Genomic DNA, 19,090 nt, shown 5'->3' with positions numbered 1-19,090 from the left:
TCGAAAATTTAAAGTGACATACACCCTTTTTTTTTTGGTGGCTGTCGTGCACAGTTGGTGCTGCAGTTTGCCGATTGTGTACAATAAACTGACTTTCTGCTTCACAACCACTATTGTACGTTCAAAGAGTTAAATCCATTTACACGCCGGCTGGCGGTAATATTTTTTGGGTGATTAGTGCATTCCAGTGACATAAACGTACAGTTTCCAGCCAACGGCAAGCTGCAATTGACCGATTGTGCTAAATAAACTGACTTTCTGCTTCACAACCACTATTGTACGTTCAAAGAGTTAAATCCGGTTTTATTCTTGGGGTGCTTATTGAATTAAAGAGTATGTCAGACAACATGCAGAGGAGTGGCAGAGGAGGCAATGTTTTAGGAGCGAGCAGACGTGGCAGCAGAGGAAGGGGTCGAGGCAGCACTATTCGCAGCCAGAGGCCAGTGCTCCCGGTGTCATCCAGCGGTCGTGTCTCCACCGACAACCCTGCCGTCATCGATTGGTTGGCTCGGTTGTCTTCCTCTTCCCAGGTCACCTCTGACACCTACAGCCAACGGTCGGTGGGTACGTCAGACACAACCGTTAGTTGGCATGGCCCGGGAGCAAGCCCACTGAAATCACATGTCCTCGACCTGCCCCTGTCCTTTGCTGTTCCCTCACCAAGCGAAGTATCGCATGCTGTGGGCTCAGCCCCACTGTACAGTGAGGAAGAGCTAACAGAGGGCGGTCAGGAACGGGGGGAGACATCCGCCTCTTCAGCAGCCAGGCGAAGAAGTACTGGCGAGGAGAGTGGCTCGGTAGCCGGTCTAGAGACAGGTCTGTCTCCTGACCCACACGCAGCCGAGGGGGCTAGTAGTGACGCGGAGACCCTAATAGATGATGATGAGGCTGATCGCACTTGGCAGCCTCGTTGTCATCAGGCTATTGCTTCCGCATCATCAGGAGAAGAGGGTGCCAGCTTGCCAGCGAGCAAAACAGTCGGTGGGTTGCCCAGGAGGCAGCAGGGTCGCAGCAGTGTCAGTGGAGCCAAACGGCCACGGAGTAGAGCACCAGCTCCACTGCAGCCTACCACCACGGCCAGTAGTGGTGCCGGTGTGCACGGAGGAAGTAGCAGTCAGCCAGTGAGGAATAGCGGGGGCAAAGTTTCCTACTCGGGGGTGTGGCAATTTTTCGTCAAGCCGCCCGAGGAAGTAAACGTAGCCGTATGTCGACTATGTGGCCAGAAAGTCAAGCGTGGCCAGGGGGCCCATGTTGGGACTACAGCGTTGCGTCAGCATATGCAGCATCGCCATTCGGTGGCCTGGGAAAACCGTGATAAAGATACGGCGGTTCTGCCTGCCCCAGCCCCCGCTCCATCACCCGCTCCGTTACTTGCTCCGTCACCCGACGTCAATCGCCCTCTATCAGCCAGTCAAGGCTCCAACACCTCTGCTGAGGGGAGTTGTCGCTCGTTGGCATCTTCCGCTCGTTCAGATGCTCCTTCTCCTGCTACTCCTCTTCTCGGATTCCGTCAGCAGTCTTTCTTGGAATCCGTTTCCAAGAGACAACAGTTTGCGAGCACGCACCCGACGGTGCAAAAGCTGAACGTCCTCCTGTCCAAGTTGCTGGTGCTGCAGTCCCTCCCTTTCCAAGTGGTGGACTCAGCACCTTTCCGAGAAATGATGGCTTGTGCCGAGCCACGGTGGAGAGTGCCAAGCCGGCATTTCTTCGCCAAAAAGGCAGTGCCAGCCCTGCATTCACATGTAGAAGAGATGGTGGGCCAGTCTTTGAGCATGTCGGTCTCTGCCAAAGTGCACGGCAGCGCCGACGTGTGGAGCTGTAACTACGGTCAGGGACAGTACATGTCATTTACGGCCCACTGGGTGAACGTGGTGCCGGCACAGCTGCACTAGCAACTTGGACAGGTCACGCCGCTTTTGCCTCCACGTTTGCATGTCCTTGGTCCAGCAAACATGTCCGCCTCTACCACCTCTTTTTCCGCCGTGTCCTCAGCCGCCACCCCCGTGCCAAGTCCCATTACCCGACCGGCATATCACATGTGCAGGGCGCAACTGTGTCACGCTGTGCTGCACCTGGTATGCCTTGGCGAACGTAGTCACACAGGGGAGGAACTTCTGAGTGTAATGAACAGAGAAATCGACAGATGGCTGTCTCCGCGCAAACTGAAAATCGGAACCATGTTGACCGACAACGGAAAGAACATGGTGTCTGCTCTGCGTCAAGGAAGGTTGTGCCATGCGCCATGCATGGCTCACGTGTTCAATCTGGTTGTCAAGCGGTTCCTAAAATCCACCATCCCACTGCAAGACATCCTTAAAATGTCACGTAAACTTTGCATGCATTTCAGCCATTCCTACACCGCAAAGCACACCCTCCTTGAGCTGCAGCGGCAGAACGGAATTCCACAGCATCGCCTGATCTGCGACGTTGCAACAAGGTGGAATTCAACCCTACATATGTTAGACCGCCTTTACGAACAGCGAAAGGCCATCACCGATTTCCTGATGTTACAAGCGGATAAAGGTACTCCCCTGTGTAACTTCGATGTCAGCCATTGGCAGCTCATGCGTGACACCTGCCGCTTGCTCAGGCCCTTTGAGGAGGCCACGCTATTCGTGAGTCGGCAGGACTATGGGATGAACGACGTCATTCCTCTGTTGCACGTCCTGGAACAAATGCTGTTAACAATGGCTGGTCAGGGTGCGGTAGACGTGGCGCACAGATCTCAACGCCACATGACCCCTGTGGGGGCAGGACAGGAGAAGAGGAGGAGGTAGAGGAGGACATTGGTGCTCAGGAATTATTGAGTGAAATGGGTGGTTTTTCCACTCAGCGGACAGGAGTGGAGGAGCAGGAGCATCTGGTAGAGGAGGAGGAGGAGGAGACAGAGGACCCAGACGCACCGTGGCAGTATGCTGTGGAGATGGAGGCAGGGAGTCCCTCGCATTCCTTGGCACAAATGGCCCATAGCATGCTCAGTTGCTTGCGTAGTGACAGCCGAATAATAACCATCAGACAGAGGGATGACTTTTGGCTGTCCACCTTGTTGGACCCTCGCTACCGTTCAAAAATGGTGGCCTTTTTCACACCTGCTGAGAGGGAGGCCAAAATAACGTACTATAAAAACCACCTATGTAGTCAGTTGGTCTCTGCCTTTGTGCGCCAACGTCCATCCTCAGACACTGTGGGCCCTGTGCGCTCGCGTTCCGCTGCCATGGCAGCAGGGGAGGGGTGGGGTGGTAGGAGCAGTGGCAGCTCCACCAGCAGCGGCTGCCTCAGTCTGCAGTCGATGATGAGTAGCTTTCTTCACCAGCGCAGTGAGGAAACTACTAACCAGCCGCAGCAGCAGCAGCATCAGGTGGACCTGGAGCAGGACCTCAAACAACAGGCTTGGGCCTACTTGGACAGCACCCTGCCAACCGAGGTAGACAATCCCCTTGACTACTGGGCAACGAAACTTGACCTTTGGCCCCAACTAGCTGAATTTGCCCTTGAAAGGCTGTCATGCCCGGCCAGTAGCGTGGCATCGGAGCGCGTGTTTAGTGCGGCAGGAGGTATTGTAACTCCGCGGAGGACACGACTGTCCACCCAAAGTGTGGAGAGAGTCATGTTTGTGAAAATGAATCAGGCGTGGATTAGTCTGGATTTCAAACCACCAGTTCCTGACACAACTGACTAAATCCGCCATGAATCATGCCCCAAACATGTTATTCGGGACAAATGGAAGACCTCCACCTGATCCGTACATTTGTATATATATTTTATTGAGAGGCTGCTGGTCGGCCGACTCATGTTTTGCACATTTTTAATGACTTATACTCTGCAGGTCGGGCCCCTCATGAATTGGGGTTTTTAAATTATTTATACTTCGCTGGACGACCGTCACATGAATTGAACCTTTTTAATGACTTATACTCTGCTGGTCGGGCCCCTCATGAATTGGTGTTTTTAAATTATTTATATGTCGCTGGACGACTGTCACATGAATTTAAACTTTTTAATTATTTATAGTCGACCAGTTCCAGACCGATGGAATAGCAATTTTTTTTAAATATTTATTTGACACGTGTTGTCCATCTCATCATATGTACTTATTGTCCGCTGTCCGTACAGCTCATGAATTACTTTTTGTATATAGCCTTCCAAACCACTCTCAGAATAAGTCATGATATTCATGCTGTGTATAGCCTTATAGGCCAATGGTCAATCAAGTCATGATTGTTATAGTGTGTATAGCCTTATAGGCCGCTGTCTTTACAACTTTATAATTCCATGCAGTATATAGCCCTATCGGCCACTTTCTGGCATCCAGTTGCTGTAGCCCCCATCACCACACTGTGCCACGGGCCCCTGTACCGCCTTCTCATACTGCTGCCAGATCCATCCTCTGCCATGTGCCTCTGTCGTCTGCTCACGCTGCTGACGGCTTCCGCTTTTTAACCTAGGCCTGTGTATGGCTTCCGAATACTGCTGCCTCCACCGCCACCCTGCGCCATGTGCCTCTGTCGTCTGCTCACGCTGCTGACGGCTTCCGCTTTTTAAACTAGTCCTGTGTATGTCTTCCGAATACTGCTGCCTCCACCGCCACCCTGCGCCATGTGCCTCTGTCGTCTGCTCACGCTGCTGACGGCTTCCGCTTTTTAAACTAGTCCTGTGTATGTCTTCCGAATACTGCTGCCTCCACCGCCACCCTGCGCCATGTGCCACTTTCGGGTCTCCTCACACTGCTGCCAGGTCCATACTGATTCATGGCCCCCTGTACCGGCTCCTCATGAACGTGGTTCAGCGGGTTTGCATCACTTAATGGCAAATCGTTGACAAATGCTGGGACGTTCAGTGTTGTGCGCATTAAGCCAGACACCAAAGGGCAGCACAGACCTGTTATTACTCGCTCAAGCATGGCTGAACAAAACCAGTCTCTACCACAAATTGGACCCAGACCTGCCCAGGGTCTCGTAACTAGATTGCACGGAGGAGTAGAGTCCGTTATCGGAATTAAATAGACAAAACGCCACACCAAAAAGAGTGGCCATTTCCAACACTTATTCCAGAAAGAGGAACAACCCGTTTCATATACGACCCGTAGACGTTTCACGTCTGCCACATTCAGTCGATTTAAGACGCAAGCTCCACTTCCTGTGGTCTCTGACCGTCGATATACCTTTAAGTGTCAGCTTTGAAGCTATATTCCCTCCGGAGCACTGACACTGGTGCCCTTCCGTCAACATGCCTTTAAGTTTCAGTTTTCAACCATATTCCCCACAGAACCCAAACTCTTGGGTATCCCAGAAGCTGCTCAGCGGGTCAGGGCAATAAAGCTCCCGGTTCGCAGGTTGTTCCGTCTTATGGATGGAAGCACGACGGTATATGATCTTCTTCGCACCCACGGCATCACCTCATAGAATCTCTGCATTGCATCTGCAATCACAACGCTGACTTCCCGGATCGCCACTCAGCCATTGGACTCTTGATAGTCGTCTCCCCACACTGCTGCTGGGGGGACTTTTTAACTTAGGCCTGTGTATGGCCTTCAATTGAAGCTGCTTCTGCTCCGCCACTCTGCCATTGGACTCTTGATAGTCGTCTCCCCACGCTGCTGCTGGGGGGACTTTTTAACATAGGCCTCTGTATGGCCTTCAATTTAAGCTGCTTACGCTTCGCCACTCTGCCATGGGCCCCTGTACCGCCTCCTCTTGCTGCTGCCAGGTCCAGAGTGTGTCATGGGTCCCTGTACGGCCTCCCATTGCTGCTGACTTCATCGCCAGACTCTGCCATGTGCCACTTTCAGGTCTCCTTACACTGTTGGTGGGTTCCATTTTGTGATAGGGTGCTGTATGGCCTTCCATTGCTGCTGCCTCCACCGCCACCCTGCGCCATGTGCCTCTGTCGTCTGCTCACGCTGCTGACGGCTTCCGCTTTTTAACCGAGGCCTGTGTTTGGCTTCCGAATACTGCTGCCTACACCGCCACCCTGCGCCATGTGCCTCTGTCGTCTGCTCACGCTGCTGCCAGCTCCATACTGATTCATGGCCCCCTGTACCGGCTCCTCATGAACGTGGTTCAGCGGGTTTGCATCACTTAACGGCAAATCGTTGACAAACGCTGGGACGTTCAGTGTTGTGCGCATTAAGCCAGACACCAAAGGGCAGCACAGACCTGTTATTACTTGCTCAAGCATGGCTGAACAAAACCAGTCTCTACCACAAATTGGACCCAGACCTGCCCAGGGTCTCGTAAGTAGATTGCACGGAGGAGTAGAGTTCGTTATTGGAATTAACTGTAAGGGACTTTTAAACCTAGGCCTGTGTATGGCCTTCAATTGAAGCTGCTTCTGCTCCGCCACTCTGCCATTGGACTCTTGATAGTCGTCTCCCCACGCTGCTGCTGGGGGGACTTTTTAACATAGGCCTCTGTATGGCCTTCAATTTTAGCTGCTTACGCTCCGCCACTCTGCCATGGGCCCCTGTACCGCCTCCTCATGCTGCTGCCAGGCCCGTAATCTGCCATGGGCCCCCGTACCGACTCCTCATGCTGCTGCCAGACCCGTAATCTGTCATGGGCCCCTGTACCGCCTCCTCATGCTGCTGCCAGGTCCAGAGTGTCTCATGGGTCCCTGTACGGCCTCCCATTGCTGCTGTCTCCATCGCCACACTCTGCCATGTGCCACTTTCAGGTCTCCTCACACTCCTGCTGGTTTCCATTTTGTCATAGGTTGCTGTATGGCCTCCCATTGCTGCTGCCTCCACCGCCACACTGTGGCTCCAAACACTGGTTTTGGCCCCGTGACTGGCCAAATGAGTGAAGTGTGCGGTGATTCTAAGATCGACGGCACTCATCTGCATGTCATACTGACTGACAGTATTATTTCTCTTCCCCAGCAGACTCCAAGGGCATTTAAATTAAAGGTACAGTGTTCTGCACTAATATAAAGGCTCTCTGAAGCCTAGAAACACCCTTTTTATAAGTTAAATTCGCAGCGAATATATTCGGCTCGAAGCGAATTTATTCGGCGAATCAGCCGAACCGAATTTTTGAATAATTCGCTCATCTCTAGTGATCATATCCCCCCTTATGTATTATACATGGAGATCATATCCCCCCTTATGTATTATACATGAAGATCATATCCCCCTTATGTATTATATATGGAAATCATATCCCCCCTTATGTATTATACATGGAGATCATATCCCCCCTTATGTATTATACATGGAGATCATATCCCCCCTTATGTATTATACATGGAGATCATATCCCCCCCTTATGTATTATACATGGAGATCATATCCCCCCTTATGTATTATACATGGAGATCATATCCCCCCTTATGTATTAAACATGGTGATCATATCCCCCCTTATGTATTATACATGGAGATCGTCCCCCCCCTTATGTATTATACATGGAGATCATATCCCCCCTTATGTATTATACATGGAGATCATATCCCCCTTATGTATTATATATGGAAATCATATCCCCCCTTATGTATTATACATGGAGATCATATCCCCCCTTATGTATAATACATGGAGATCATATCCCCCCCCTTATGTATTATACATGGAGATCATATCCCCCCTTATGTATTATACATGGAGATCATATCCCCCCTTATGTATAATACATGGAGATCATATCACCCTTATGTATTATACATGGAGATCATATCCCCCCTTATGTATTATACATGGAGATCATATCCCCCCTTATGTATTAAACATGGTGATCATATCCCCCCTTATGTATTATACATGGAGATCGTCCCCCCCCCTTATGTATTATATATGGAGATCATATCCCCCTTATGTATTATACATGGAGATCGTTTCCCCCTTATGTTTTATACATGGTGATCATATCCCCCCCTTATGTATTATATATGGAGATCATATCCCCCCTTATGTATTATATATGGAGATCATATCCCCCTTATGTATTATACATGGAGATCATATCCCCCCCCTTATGTATTATACATGGAGATATATCACCCCCCTTATGTAATATACATGGAGAAAATATCCCCCCCCATGGAGAAAATTATACATGGAGATCATATCCCCCTTATGTATTATACATGGAGATCATATCCCCCCTTATGTATTATACATGGAGATCATATCCCCCCTTATGTATTATACATGGAGATACATCACCCCCCTTATGTAATATACATGGAGAAAATATCCCCCCCTTATGTATTATACATGGAGATCATATCCCCCCTTATGTATTATACATGGAGATCATATCCCCCTTATGTCTTATACATGGAGATCATATCCCCCCTTATGTATTATACATGGTGATCATATCCCCCCTTATTTATTATACATGGTGATCATATCCCCCCTTATGTATTATACATGGTGATCATATCCCCCCTTATGTAATATACATGGAGATCATATCCCCCCTTATGTATTATGCATGGAGATCATATCTCCCCTTATTTATTATACGTGGAGATCATATCCCCCCTTATGTATTATACATGGAGATCATATCCCCCCCTTATGTATTATACATGGAGATCATATCCCCCCCTTATGTATTATGCATGGAGATCATATCCCCCCTTATTTATTATACGTGGAGATCATATCCCCCCTTATGTATTATACATGGAGATCGTATCCCCCTTATGTATTATACATGGAGATCATATCCCCCCCTTATGTATTATACATGGAGATCATATCACCCCTTATTTATTATATTTGGAGATCATATCTCCCCTTATGTATTATACATGGAGATCATACCCCCCCCCCCTTATGTAATATACATGGAGATTATATCCCCCTTATGTATTATACATGGTGATCATATCCCCCCTTATGTATTATACATGGAGATCATATCCCCCCTTATGTTTTATACATGGTGATCATATCCCCCCCTTATGTATTATACATGGAGATCATATCTCCCCTTATGTATTATATATGGAGATCATATCCCCCCTTATGTATTATACATGGAGATATATCACCCCCCCCCTTATGTAATATACATGGAGAAAATATCCCCCCCCTTATGTATTATACATGGAGATCATATCCCCCCTTATGTATTATACATGGAGATCATATCCCCCCTTATGTCTTATACATGGAGATCATGTCACCCCTTATTTATTATACATGGTGATCATATCCCTTCTTATGTATTATACATGGAGATCATATCCCCCCCCTTATGTATTATGCATGGAGATCATATCCCCCCTTATTTATTATACATGGAGATTATATCCCCACTTATGTATTATACATGGAGATCATATCCCCCCTTATGTTTTGTACATGAGATTATATCCCCCCTTATGTATTATACATGGAGATCATATGCCTCCTTATGTATTATACATGGTGATCATATCCCCCCTTATGTATTATACATGGTGATCATATCCCCCCTTATGTATTATACATGGAGATCATATCCCTCCTTATGTATTATACATGGAGATCATATCCCCCTTATGTATTATACATGGAGATCATATCCCCCTTATGTATTATACATGGTGATCATATCCCCCCTTATGTATTATACATGGAGATCATATCCCCCCTTATGTATTTATACATGGTGATCATATCCCCTCTTATGTATTATACATGGTGGTCATATCCCCCCTTATGTATTATACATGGAGATCATATCCCTCCTTATGTTTTATACATGGTGATAATATCCCCCTTATGTATTATACATGGAGATCATATCCCACCTTATGTATTATACATGGAGATCATACCCCCCCTTCCTTATGTATTATACATGGTGATCATATCCCCCCTTATGTATTATACATGGAGATCGTTTCCCCCCCTTATGTATTATACATGGAGATCATATCCCCCTTATGTATTATACATGGAGATCGTTTCCCCCCCCCCCCTTATGTATTATACATGGAGATCATATCCCCCCTTATGTATTATACATGGAGATTGTACCCCCCACCTTATTTATTATACATGGAGATCATATCCCCCTTATGTATTATACATGGAGATCATATCCCCCCTTATGTATTATACATGGAGATACATCACCCCCCTTATGTAATATACATGGAGAAAATATCCCCCCCTTATGTATTATACATGGAGATCATATCCCCCCTTATGTATTATACATGGAGATCATATCCCCCTTATGTCTTATACATGGAGATCATATCCCCCCTTATGTATTATACATGGTGATCATATCCCCCCTTATTTATTATACATGGTGATCATATCCCCCCTTATGTATTATACATGGTGATCATATCCCCCCTTATGTAATATACATGGAGATCATATCCCCCCTTATGTATTATGCATGGAGATCATATCTCCCCTTATTTATTATACGTGGAGATCATATCCCCCCTTATGTATTATACATGGAGATCATATCCCCCCCTTATGTATTATACATGGAGATCATATCCCCCCCTTATGTATTATGCATGGAGATCATATCCCCCCTTATTTATTATACGTGGAGATCATATCCCCCCTTATGTATTATACATGGAGATCGTATCCCCCTTATGTATTATACATGGAGATCATATCCCCCCCTTATGTATTATACATGGAGATCATATCACCCCTTATTTATTATATTTGGAGATCATATCTCCCCTTATGTATTATACATGGAGATCATACCCCCCCCCCCCCTTATGTAATATACATGGAGATTATATCCCCCTTATGTATTATACATGGTGATCATATCCCCCCTTATGTATTATACATGGAGATCATATCCCCCCTTATGTTTTATACATGGTGATCATATCCCCCCCTTATGTATTATACATGGAGATCATATCTCCCCTTATGTATTATATATGGAGATCATATCCCCCCTTATGTATTATACATGGAGATATATCACCCCCCCCCTTATGTAATATACATGGAGAAAATATCCCCCCCCTTATGTATTATACATGGAGATCATATCCCCCCTTATGTATTATACATGGAGATCATATCCCCCCTTATGTCTTATACATGGAGATCATGTCACCCCTTATTTATTATACATGGTGATCATATCCCTTCTTATGTATTATACATGGAGATCATATCCCCCCCCTTATGTATTATGCATGGAGATCATATCCCCCCTTATTTATTATACATGGAGATTATATCCCCACTTATGTATTATACATGGAGATCATATCCCCCCTTATGTTTTGTACATGAGATTATATCCCCCCTTATGTATTATACATGGAGATCATATGCCTCCTTATGTATTATACATGGTGATCATATCCCCCCTTATGTATTATACATGGTGATCATATCCCCCCTTATGTATTATACATGGAGATCATATCCCTCCTTATGTATTATACATGGAGATCATATCCCCCTTATGTATTATACATGGAGATCATATCCCCCTTATGTATTATACATGGTGATCATATCCCCCCTTATGTATTATACATGGAGATCATATCCCCCCTTATGTATTTATACATGGTGATCATATCCCCTCTTATGTATTATACATGGTGGTCATATCCCCCCTTATGTATTATACATGGAGATCATATCCCTCCTTATGTTTTATACATGGTGATAATATCCCCCTTATGTATTATACATGGAGATCATATCCCACCTTATGTATTATACATGGAGATCATACCCCCCCTTCCTTATGTATTATACATGGTGATCATATCCCCCCTTATGTATTATACATGGAGATCGTTTCCCCCCCTTATGTATTATACATGGAGATCATATCCCCCTTATGTATTATACATGGAGATCGTTTCCCCCCCCCCCCTTATGTATTATACATGGAGATCATATCCCCCCTTATGTATTATACATGGAGATTGTACCCCCCACCTTATTTATTATACATGGAGATCATATCCCCCTTATGTATTATACATGGAGAGCATATCCCCCCTTATGTATTATACATGAAAATCATATCCCCCCTTATGTATTATACATGGAGATCATATCCCCCTTATGTAATATACATGGAGATCATATCCTCCCTTATGTATTATACATGGAGATCATATCCCCCCTTATGTATTATACATGGAGATCCTATCCCCCCTTATGTATTATACATGGAGATCATATCCCCCCTTATGTATTATACATGGAGATCATATCTCCCCTTATGTAATATACATGGAGATCATATCCCCCTTATGTATTATACATGGAGATAATATCCCCCTTATGTATTATACATGGAGATCATATCCCCCCTTATGTATTATACATGGAGATCATATCCCCCCTTATGTATTATACATGGAGATCATATCCCCCCTTATGTATTATACATGGAGATCATATCCCTCCTTATGGATTATACATGGAGATCATATCCCCCTTATGTATTATACATGGTGATCATATCCCCCTTATGTATTATACATGGAGATCATATCCCCCTTATGTATTATACATGGAGATCATATCCCCCTTATGTATTATACATGGAGATCATATCCCCCTGATGTATTATACATGGTGATCATATCCCTCCTTATGGATTATACATGGAGATCATATCCCCCTTATGTATTATACATGGAGATCATATCCCCCCCTTATGTATTATACATGGAGATCATATCCCCCTTATGTATTATACATGGTGATGATATCCCCCCCTTATGAATTATACATGGAGATCATATCCCCCCTTATGTATTATACATGGAGATCATATCCCCCTTATGTATTATACATGGAGATCATGTCCCCCCTTATGTATTATACATGGAGATCATATCCTCCTTATGTATTATACATGGAGATCATGTCCCCCCTTATGTATTATACATGGAGATCATATCCCCCCTTATGTATTATACATGGAGATCATATCCCCCCTTATGTATTATACATGGAGATCATATCCTCCTTATGTATTATACATGGAGATCATGTCCCCCCTTATGTATTATACATGGAGATCATATCCCCCCCTTATGTATTATACATGGAGATCATATCCCCCCCTTATGTATTATACATGGAGATCATATCCCCCCCTTATGTACTATACATGGAGATCATATCCCCCCTTATGTATTATACATGGAGATCATATCCTCCTTATGTATTATACATGGAGATCATGTCCCCCCTTATGTATTATACATGGAGATCATATCCCCCCTTATGTATTATACATGGAGATCATATCCCCCCTTATGTATTATACATGGAGATCATATCCTCCTTATGTATTATACATGGAGATCATATCCCCCCTTATGTATTATACATGGAGATCATATCCCCCCTTATGTATTATACATGGAGATCATATCCCCCCTTATGTATTATACATGGAGATCATATCCCCCTTATGTATTATACATGGAGATCAAATCCCCCCTTATGTATTATACATAGAGATCATATCCCCCTTATGTATTATACATGGAGATCATATCCCCCCTTATGTATTATACATAGAGATCATATCCCCCCTTATGTATTATACATGGTGATCATAACTTCAACCCTATTTGTATGGCTGGGAGTTCACCATCCTCACAGACCATAACCCCCTTACCTGGCTGAATCGGGTCTCAGGGGATAATGGCCGCCTCTTACGATGGAGCCTGGCCTTACAACCATACAACTTCACTATCCAATCCCAACGGGGAAGCCAGCACCAGAATGCAGGTCGGCTGTCCCATCAGCAAGACCCATAGTAAATAAATGAAGTCCACAAGCGCCTCTACGGGAACCTGTTGAGGTTCCCCTGGTGGCACTTGTCGAATGGAGGGGGGACGGGTTGTCACAGAGCGGGTCTCCCCCCCTTTCCCCCAGTTTGCTGCCCCCCCCCCCATGCCCCAGCAGCCCCTCACTCTTCTGTTTCCAGAAATCTGGCACCCTGCCGAGGGAGCATCCTGCTCCCCTGGCTGAGTGCCAGAAAGTCGGCCCCATTCCTGTGGGAATCCACATGCATGCTCCCTCCTGTCACCCCCCTCACTGTCCCCACAGGCACAGCATGATCCCATCCTCTTGCGCTCTCCCTGTGCGGGGCTAGTGATGAGGGGGGCCCCGTTTACATGGTGACTCAATGCTAAGTCTCTGGTTACCATGGCAACGGGAACACTCCCGGCTGTGTATTTAATGCAGAGTGGGGCCCCGGTCCATCCCCGGTCCCCGGTCCATCTGACTTTAGCAGCCAATTGTATTTACAGAGAAGGGCCCGTGCTTTGCCTTGCATTACATTCCCTATGGTGACGGTTTTCCGAGCTCATACAGGACTCTGCTGGTCAGAGGATACTGCCATCTTGTGTCTAACTGATATATTGCCGGATGTTCATCATAGGTGGTGCAATATACACCTCCGGAACATCAGTGCATTTCCTATGTTTTATTGCTTGATAACAGTATAAAAGGATAAAGCACTATGTGGAGTTCTGTGTAATGAGGAATACGGATGACACCAAGACGCTCATCAGGAGGGAGCTTACTCTGGAGACCTCATTCAGCAAGATGATCTTCGGAGTCCAAGTGGGATCAAAAGTGCAGTCAGATGGTAACATTGTACAATGTGAGGTCACACGGCGTGAGGTGAGTAGATATATGGTGGAGGATGGAGAGCGGATATATGGTGGAGGACGGTGAGCAGATATATGGTGGAGGATGGTGAGCAGATATATGGTGGAGGACGGTGAGCAGATATATGGTGGAGGATGGTGAGCAGATATATGGTAGAGGACAGTGAGCAGATATATGGTGGAGGATGGAGAGCAGATATATGGTGGAGGACGGTGAGCAGATATATGGTGGAGGATGGTGAGCAGATATATGGTGGAGGATGGAGAGCGGATATATGGTGGAGGATGGAGAGCAGATATATGGTGGAGGACGGTGAGCAGATATATGGTGGAGGATGGAGAGCAGATATATGGTGGAGGACGGAGAGCAGATATATGGTGGAGGACGGAGAGCAGATACATGGTGGAGGACGGTGAGCAGATATATGGTGGAGGATGGTGAGCGGATATATGGTGCAGGATGGAGAGCACATATATGGTGGAGGACGGTGAGCACATATATGGTGGAGGATGGAGAGCAGATATATGGTGGAGGACGGTGAGCAGATATATGGTGGAGGATGGAGAGCAGATATATGGTGGAGGAGGGTGAGCAGATATACTGTCCCCCCCACAGTACTGTACTCTGCTCCCCCCCCCACAGTGGAGTCCCTTGCCCCTCTGTCCCCCCCACAGTACTATCCTCTGCTCCCCCACAGTAAAGTCCTCTGCCCCCCCCCCCCCACAGTAGATTCCCCTGTTCCTCCACAGTAGAGTTCCCTGCCCCTCTGTCCCCCCACAGTACTGTCTTCTGCCCCCCCCAACAGTAGTGTCCTCTGCCCCCCCCCCCAGTACTGTCCCCTTCCCCTCTTTTCCCCCCACAGTAGTGTCCCTTGCCCCTCTGTTCCCCCCAAAGTAGTGTCCCCTTCCCCTCTGTTCCATCCACAGTAGTGTCCTCTCCCCCCCCCACTGTAGAGTCCCCTGCCCCTCTGTTTCCCCAGCAGTAGTGTCCCTAGCCCCTTTGCACCCCCCCCCTCCACAGTACTGTCCTCTTCCCCCCCACAGTAGTGTCCTCTGTGCCCTCCCCCACAGTAGTGTCCTGTGCCCCTCTGTTCCCCCCCAGCAGTGTCCCTTGATCCCCTGTCCCTTCTGCCTCCACACAGTAGTGTCCTCTGCCCCTCTGCTCCCCCCACAGTAGTGTCCTATGTCCCTCTGCCCCCACAAAGTAGTGTCCTCTGCCCCTGTGCCTCCCACAGTAGTGTCCCTTGCCCCTCTTCCCCCACTCAGTAGTGTCCTCTGCCCCTTTGCCCCCCCCCCACAGTAGTGTCCTCTGTCCCTCCGCCCCCACACAGTAGTGTCCTCTGCCCCTCTGCTCCCCACACAGTAGTTTCCTCTGCCCCTCTGCCCCCACACAGTAGTGTCCTCTGCCCCAACACAGTAGTGTCCTCTACCCCTCTGCCCCCCCACAGTAGTGTCCTCTGCCCCTATGCCTCCACACAGTAGTGTCTTCTGTCCCTCTGCCCCCACACAGTAGTGTCCAATGTCCCTCTGCCCCCACACAGTAGTGTCCTCTGCCCCTCTGCTCCCCACACAGTAGTGTCCTCTGTCCCTCTGCCCCCACACAGTAGTGTCCTCTGTCCCTCTGCCCCCACACAGTAGTGTCCTCTGTCCCTCTGCCCCCACACAGTAGTGTCCTCTGTCCCTCTGTCCCCACACAGTAGTATCTCTTGCCCCTCTTCCCCCACACAGTAGTGTCCTCTGCCCCTCTTCCCCCACACAGTAGTATCTCTTGCCCCTCTTCCCCCACACAGTAGTGTCCTCTGCCCCTCTTCCCCCACACAGTAGTGTCCTCTGCCCCTCTTCCCCCACACAGTAGTATCTCTTGCCCCTCTTCCCCCACACAGTAGTGTCCTCTGCCCCTCTTCCCCCACACAGTAGTGTCCTCTGCCCCCCATAGCAGTGTCCTCTGTCCCTTCACATCTATATTTCCAGCTCAGAAAGGAACACAGGGCTCAATTTACAAAGCAATATAGCATGCAGTATTTGGATCATGTGACTAATTTTAAGATCCAAATATCACATGCAATATTGAAAATGTCAATTAATTATCAGTTTATGTCGCATTTACTACATTAAGAAGCGGACAGTAAATACTGAATAAACTGATCCAAAACTCAATTCATAAAAAATAAATAAACAAATTCATTAAATATGACTATTTAACAAATGTTTGAAATTAATCATCAGTTTCTATGGAGCCGACAGCTGCTAATGTAAACAAAGCAGCCTGAACAGTTAAAAACTAAAAGAAAATGGCATAGGAGTTCCCCCACAACACAAACAAATAAAAGACTTCCCAGCACACTTTCTAGTCAACCTGCAAAACAACCAAATTAACCCTGTCCAAGCATTTATGTTAAAAACACATTCCTTAATCTATCCACTGCTATTTGTGCTCCAACTAAAGTAAATGGTCAGACACGGTTAAATTGGTTGTTTTGCAAACTGACGGTAAGTGTGTTAGGGAATCTTTTGTTTGTTTGTGATGTGTGTTGCCCTGAATGTGCACCGTACTGCAATGGCTAGTTATAAGTTGGAGTGGTTGCAGCTTTTTTGTAGAGTTGGTTGAATTGGCTCTTGCTGGGTGGACTGATAGAATAATTTGTCACCAGGATTGACTCAACCAAATGGTTTGCTGTCTCCCTGGTGCCAGGGTTCGGCATGTGGTGGACCGGGTTGATAAATTACTGGGAGGTGCTGGGCATGAACCAGCTGTCTTGGTCCATGTTGGAACCAATGACAGAATACATGGAAGGTGGCGGCTCCATAAGAATCAATTTAAAGAACTAGGCTGCTAGTTGCAGGGAAGGACCTCCAAGGTGATATTCCTTGAAATATTACCTGTGCCATGCCCAACTCAGGAAATACGGGGAGATTAGAAAACTCAATGCATGGCTGAAGACCTGGTGTAAGAGAGAAGGATTTGGGTTTCCAGAGCACTGCGCTGACTTTTCATTGGGGTGCAACCTATATACTAGAGATGGTTTGCACCTAAATGGAAGGGGGTCTGCAGTGTTGGGGAGAGCTTTATGGGAAGGCTGGAGGAGTATTTAAACTAGGATTAAAGGGGGAGGTAAAATAGAATTCAATGGACCAGAAAGAGCATACCACGCCCTCCCGGCCAGAACGAGTGTGCTACGCCCTCCCAGCCAGAACGAGCGTGCTACGCCCTCCCAGCCAGAACGAGCATCCCACGCCCTCCCGGCCAGAACGACCCAGACAGGTCAGACAATACTGGAGGGTGGAATGGGGATAGATGGGAGGAGGGTTATGGCAGGTCATAAGAAGGTTCCCATGTTAAAAACAACTACTGGAAATTATAGTACTATTTTTGTAATACTAAAAAAGATATCCAAAACACAAAAGCAAAATGTGACATTGAATGATAGTGTTTGTCACCAATGCCAGAAGTCTGACAAGTAACATAGGTGAGTTGGAAGGTTTGGTGAATGAAGAGAACTAGGATTGAATTGGTATTGCTGAATCTTGGCTTCATTCCTCACATGACTGGGCCATTCATATTCCTGGCTAGGTTCTCTTTTGGAGAGACGGGGAAATAGGAGAGGGGGTGGAGTCTGGAATAGGAAAGGGGTGGAGTCTCTATGTGAGAAGTGATCTCAGAGCGAGTGTGAAAGAGGACCTAGTTGATGGAGAGTGTGATGAGGCTGAAGTATTATGGGTGGAACTGCACATGGGGGGCGGTACTACAAAGGTAATCATTGGAGTTTATTATAGGCCTCCCAGTGTTAATGAGGAGGTGGAGACTCAGCTCCTCCCACAGATGGAAAGGGCTGCAAGGGCTGGGACAGTGATAATAATGGGGGATGGTAACGACCCGGAAAGTGACTGGAGTAATGGGACTGCAGGAACAGTTAAAGAGCAGAAATGTATAAACCTACTACAGGACAATTGTATGTTACAATTCATAGAGGTCCCAACTAGGAATGATGCTCTGCTGGACCTGGTCATCTCCAACCATGCAGAGCTTATTACTAATATTGCCGAACACACGAACAGCTGATGCTCAAGTCGAACTTATGTTTGACTCTTATATGCAAAGGTACTTGCAACAAGGTTGCCTGAATGGGTACATCTGGACCAGGTGGGATTTGTCCCAGAGAGAGATGGGAGAGAAAAGGCTTTTGACAGGGTCAATTGGGGATTTATGTTCGATGCCTTGGAAATATTGGGAATAGGACCTAAAATGATGAACTGGATAAAGGGATTATATAAAAAAAAAACATCAGTGGTGGTAAAGGTGAATGTATCCCTTTCACAGTTCGTTAAAATGTATAACGGCACTAGCAGGGTTGTCCTCTTTCTCCTCTTTCCTCCCTTATTGTTTGTTTTGTCATTGGAACCATTCCTGGAGAGGATTAGGAAAAGTATAGACATAAGGGGGATAAATGTAGGAGAAACACAGCATAAAGTTGCTGCCTATGCAGATGATATGTTG

This window comes from Staurois parvus, unplaced genomic scaffold (genome assembly GCF_062004578.1).
Source record: "Staurois parvus isolate SC_StPar_1 unplaced genomic scaffold, SC_StPar_1.0 ptg001633l, whole genome shotgun sequence".
Classification (NCBI taxonomy): Eukaryota; Metazoa; Chordata; class Amphibia; order Anura; family Ranidae; genus Staurois; species Staurois parvus.
Note: the sequence above shows the minus strand (reverse complement) of the source record.